Below are 6297 nucleotides of genomic sequence, written 5' to 3'. Positions count from 1 at the left end.
ATTAGAATCTCTCCACAATAAAGCCTGTATCTTCTGAATATTATATTTGAAAGCAACATGATTCATACACTTCTTCTTCTTCTTCTTCTTCTTCCTCCTCCTCCTCCTCCTCCTCCTTCTCTTCTTCTTATTTCTTCTCCTCATCCTCCTCCTTATTCCCTTCTTTCTCCTCATCCTCATCCCCATCCTCCTTTTCCTGTCCTCCTCCTCTTTCTCCTCCTTCTTTGCTTTCTCCTCTTCCTTCTCTTTTTCCTCCTCCTCCTCTTTCTCCTTTGTCTCCTCTTTTTCCCCAGGCTTAAAATGCAGATTCTTCTATTGATTGAATCCCACTCTATTTGAAATGGGAGTTTTGATTTGCTCCATTTTCTGACTTGATTGGCTCCTCTTCTCAGGCCGACTAGTGGCCTCTTACTCCTAAGTCCTCATTATGCTTAGGCTGACCTCAGTTTTCATATATGATTGACTTAGCTCACTAAAACTAAAAACTTTTGTTTCCTCTAGCTTAAGAGAGCCAACTATAGCATCAGAGATTTCAGATAATTGCCACTACATTTAGCTAATTGCAATATTCCAAATGTACAATTTACAAACAAAGAAACAGGCCTCATATTTACGTATTCCTTGGGACCTTTTTTGTTTCAGGAAATAAAATGCTCCAAGCTTATTGAGTTTTGAATTATTTTTTCACTTGTTTCCTTCTATATATTTTCCCTCCTTCTTTCATTTCTTTTAGGTTCCTTTTATTTCATAGTTCCTATGTCTGACCTGGATGCAGTTGGAAGCTATTGAACCCTGCTTTAACTAATGTTGATATCCTTTCTTTCCAACAAGTCTTCACTGGCCCCTGGAATGAAATCTCTTGGCCATGTACTAAAGAGTATTGGTACAGTTGTATTGAATATTTATTATGTAAATTATATTTTGAAAGATTCTTTTTATTGCATATATAAATTAAATATAAGTAACTTCCATGGGGGGGGGGAATGAGAGAGAAAGAGAGAGAGAGAGGTAGAAGAGAGCAACCTAGGATTTGAGGGCGAGAGAAAAGTCAAGGAAGATCTCAAAGTTGCAATCTGGAAGGCTGGTGAGTACTCAAATGAAAGTTGGACATTTTGAACAGGTATAGAATTCAAAGAGGGTGCAGCTAAGTGACACAATGAATAAAGCATTGACCTTGGATCAGGAGGACAGGAGTTCGAATTCGATCTCAGACACTTGACACTTACTAGTTGTGTGATCTTGAACAAATCACTTAACACTGATTACCACACATCCAGGGTCATCTCCAGTCATCTTGATTCTTATCTGGTCACTGGAGATGACTTTGGAGGAGAAAGTGAAGCTGGTGACTTAGCACAGCATCTCCCTCACTCAAATCCAATTCATTGGATCTACAGATGGAGCTGTCCAGCAGGCAGTTGACAAGATAGGAGTCAGATGACACGATGACAGCTGATGAAGACAGTAAGAGAATATGGTGGGGAATAAAAAGAGCCTTAGAGGACACTTAGACTTAATTTTCAGGATAAGAATACTGATCTAGCAAAGGCAACAGGAGGATTGGTAAGATAATGGCAGCTGCTTTCTCATTATCATCTAAGAATGTCACTCAATAGATGACTTAAAGCATGAGAATAGTTTTGTGTTTTGGCTTGCTTCATGACCAAATTTTACTGTGTGGGTATAGAAACCTGGAGATCATCTAAGATCTGGTATGAAACTCTTGGAGTTCTTTGAAGTTCTTGCACAGTTATGTGGTGAAGTGGATATAGGGATAGGACTAGAGTGAGTTAAAATTTCTTCTCAGACTTTTACTAGTTATGTGAATATGGGCAAGTCACTTAACTTCTGTTTATTTTACTTTGTTCCTCATCTGTAAAATGAGGATAATAATAGCACCCACTTCCAAAGATTGTTGTTAGAATCAAATGATATAATAATTATAAAGTGCTTAGTTCAGTGCCTGGTAAAGTGCTATAAAAACATTAGCTATTATTGTCAGTGTTTCATTAGGAATATTCTAGGTTTTCTGGGAGTTGCTTAGTGACCATCAGAGAGTAACTTTTCAGGTAACAAGAAGCAAGTTGAGGGAGGTTTGATATATAAAGTTAAAAGATTTTGTCTTAGAAATCAGAAAAGGCACTACATAGAAATTAAGCATTTAAATTAGACTATCACTAATAACAGATTGCTGATAGAAATGTTTGTATTTTTAAATCTGACTTGGCTCTGATTGGAAATCACCCATGGTCTCCCACAAAAAAAGCAAAAACAAAAACAAAGACACAACATCTATTTTAATGAATAGTCAGAAGGAAGATCTATTTAGTTTTCTGCTTTTATGTGCCCCTTTTCTTGGTTTGCTTAGGTTTTTCTTTTCTCCTTCACTTTCATAGATCCTTTTCCTGAGTGACTGTGTTCTTTTCTCAGTTGTTACCTACCCCCCCCATGCCCATCTGGTTTTCCCTATTACCCAACTTTTTGCATCTCCCCCCCCCCATTTTCAGATTGAGTTAAGATCAACCTGAAAAGTGCAATACACTTATAATTTTCTACCTATCCCAAAAGCAAACAATTTTGAATTCCATGAAATATCTCAAACTAGTTTCTTAGTATTTTGAGTTCTTGGGAACTCAACATTCCAGACTAAAGCATATCACCAAGTACATTTTCCTTAGTTTCTATGCATATTTGGAAGGGAATTTAAACATGTATTTGTATTTATTCTCAGTGCAAGAAAACATTGATTCATGAAAGTAATCTGATATTCCCAAAGCTCTTTGAAGACTTTCAAAAAAATTTTTTTTGTATTTTCCTTTTGAAACAAGGACAAAAATGATCACATTTCCTCTGGAGATTTGTATTTTGTAAAAATATGAAACCTTTCATATGAGAAGAAATGCAGAAAATACAGTCTTTCATTTTTATTTTTATTGATGGGGATGAACTCTAGAAGCTTCTGTGATGGCAAATGAATAACAGCTCTCCCTCTTCCAAAGTCAAGTCTCTGAGGAACAAACACATTAATAGAAATGATTGCATTGTGTTACTATCATTCTGTATTATTGAAAACTCCCTTCTTTATGAAGGGGTCTTTTTAAGTCCCCCCCCAAATGATACATGAATGGAGAAGGAATCCAAGTCCGAAGTGTGTTCTAGAAGAATATAAACTTCTTGTAGGAAGGAACTCTTTCTGTTTTTTTTAGATATATCCCAAGTGCCTTTCTCATTGCAGAAATAAAATAAATGCCTATTGAACTTAATGTAATGTATGCAATAGAAAATTTTATGAAATCTGAATTTTTAAAATGTTTTTGGAGTAACGGGGAATTGGTTAAGGTCATCCTTTATTTTTGCAAAGTGATCTTTTTGTATTTAAAACAGAAAACTATAGTTCATGTGATTTCCCAACATCAGGTTTTATTACAGATTGGTCCACCTTTGACTTCAGTAGTTTGACTCAATTCATTTCAAATCAACAAGTATTTATCAAGGATCTATCAGATGTAAAATACTGTGCCAGGCTTTGGGGATACAAACAAAAGTGAGAAATAGCCTTACCCTTAAGAAGCTTATATTTCAAAAAAGTAAATTTTTTGACATATATTAAGTAGTTAATAATTTTTTATTATTCATTACATCCTTAATTCCTTTACTCATTCATTTTCTAACAACTGTGGGGGGGATCAGGAAAGGATTCCAATAGGAGCCTTCCCGATATGAACCATGAAGGAAAGTAAAGATTCTAAGAGGTAAAGGATAGGAGGAGAAAGAAGAATGAGCTATGGGCTAGTGCAATTTGAACACACACACACATATGTATATATATATGAATAAGGCAAATTAAGGATATATATATACATATATATATATATATAATGAATAAGATAAATTAAACATGGAAAGGCAATGTAGGTATAGATTATGAAAATTTTTACAATGCTAAACTGAAATATTCATATTTCTTTCTGCCACTGGTGATGCTTGAGAAGGTGTGACAAGGTCAGATGAGTAATGTAGGAAGATTATTTTTAGCAGTCAAATGAAGGATAGATTGGAGAGCCAAAGGCACTTTATATATCTAATCCAGCTACATTTTTATAGATGATGAAATTGAGGCTCCTACAGGTTAAATATGTTCCTCAGGGTCACAGAAAAAGTTAGCAGGAGAGCTAGAATTTGAACCCAGTTCCTCTATACTTTTTTCATTGTATTTTTAATTTATGGAATAAAAAAGCATTTCCATAATATAGTATACTAAAAAATAATGATTGCACATTAAATAGTAAACCAATTCTGTACAACATGCTATTTTAAAAAAATAAATAATAGAGTTTCATGTAAATTTCTTTTTTTCTTTCCTCCAAACTTCCAACCTAAAGATGACTGCTATAAGATAAAGGGCTGTGTGCGTGTGTGTGTGTGTGTTTGTGTATGCAAGTGTGTGTGCTATATATGTAAAATCATTTTATACATCTATTTATCAGTTCTTTCTCTGGATGCAGATAGAGTCTTCCTTCATATCCTTTGTTGTTAATTGGGTATTTATAATAGTCAAAATGACTTATTCCCGCAAATTTGTTTCAAATTAATGGTTCGGCTCATTTTGCTCTTAATTATTTCTTGTAAGTCTTTCCATGCTTTTTTAAGATCACTAAATTCATTTCTTATAGAATAGTAGTATTCTATCATAATCACAAACCACAACTCGTTCAGCTTGTTCTTTCTACAGTATTATGCAGTCAACTGGTTTTTTATGGAAAACTTTCACTGACAATAAAAAAAGTTAGTGATGGGTCTAAGAAATGATTTATCAATTCAGGACAATCTTGGAAGTGGTCCATAATATATATGATTTAATTTATTTCAGTTTAGTCTGTTAATATCCTATTTTTACCTATATATATATATATATATATATATAACTGATATGATTCTAGGGTCCTACATTTGAAGCAGAGAAAAAATCAGTAGTGGTTCCTGGACCACATGACTTGATGAATGATCATAATGAAACTGTAGGGTCAATACAATGGCACCTTATTAATTCAAGTCACTTGATGGTATAGAAAAGACATTGTGGCAAGAACATGGTACCTCAGAGTTCTAGGACTGATTTCAGAATTATAGGTGGCAATTGTATAAAGCTTTAAGGTTAATAGAGTCCTTTTCTCACATTAACTAATCATTATTTCCATAGTTTATAGATGAGAAAAACTGAGACACCAGGAGGTAAGGTGCTCAATCTAGGTCACCAGTCAGTGTCTAAGTTAGGATTTGAACTTGGTTCTTCCTGATTTCAGATCCATCACTTTATCCACTAATCTGTACCACTACTATGGTACCTCTAATAAATCATTTCACTTCTGTAATTCTCAGTTTACTAATCTGCAAAATGAGGAAGTTGTAACCTGTTTACCATATCACTAAGATCTCTTCCAGTTCTAAAAATCTCTCATTTTAATTCTAGTCTTCTTTTACCTTATTCTATATTATTTGTTTTAACACAATATGGTTTTGTGGTGACTGGGGTCAGGACTGAGTACTTCCCACAAGTCTTCCCACAAAATCTCACAAATATGGAGTATAGATTTAGAGCTAGGAAAGGACCTCAAAGGGCATCTGGGATAGTCCCTTTGTACTTTGAATGCAGATTTCACAGGATTGAATATAGGGATTTTGAGATCCAGAAATAAGTCATTGCTTTAGTAGAGGCAGAGCAAAATTTATCAATCATTACCATACTCAGAAAGACCAGGGTGTTGAATTATGGGAAAAGAAAGGCAGCATCTGTTATCAATATCCCTAAAGAGGGTTGACAGACTTTCTTCTATTTAAGATTGTCTGTAGGTAGTAAATGAAAGATGGCCTCCCTAAGGACCAATATTTAGGGTTACGCCTTACTTTGTGATAATAGAACTGTTTTAGAAGGAAGGATGACAAAAGAAGCCAAGTGAAAACTTTTTGTAAGATCTCTGGGGAATTCTGAATGCCTCTCCCTACATACCCATATTTTATGTTCCCTTGGGCAACATGTGGTCCTTGGAAAATATGATGTTGCAGTGTTCTGAGGTCTTGAGGATGTTCTACTCTAGGCATTGATGACTCAATGTCATCATCTCAGTGACTGCTAAATCCTCGTTAACATCTTCATTCTCTTGGATACATCTATATAAGAAGTTTTGGGGTATTAGAAGTCAGTTTTGGGGCATCCTAACTGTGTTGAAAATTCTGTAATCTAAAGAGCTACCAAGCCTCTCCTCAGAGAACTACCTCTTTCCACTAAATTTACTCAAT

Source organism: Macrotis lagotis, chromosome 1 (genome assembly GCF_037893015.1).
Source record: "Macrotis lagotis isolate mMagLag1 chromosome 1, bilby.v1.9.chrom.fasta, whole genome shotgun sequence".
NCBI lineage: Eukaryota > Metazoa > Chordata > Mammalia > Peramelemorphia > Peramelidae > Macrotis > Macrotis lagotis.
Note: the sequence above shows the minus strand (reverse complement) of the source record.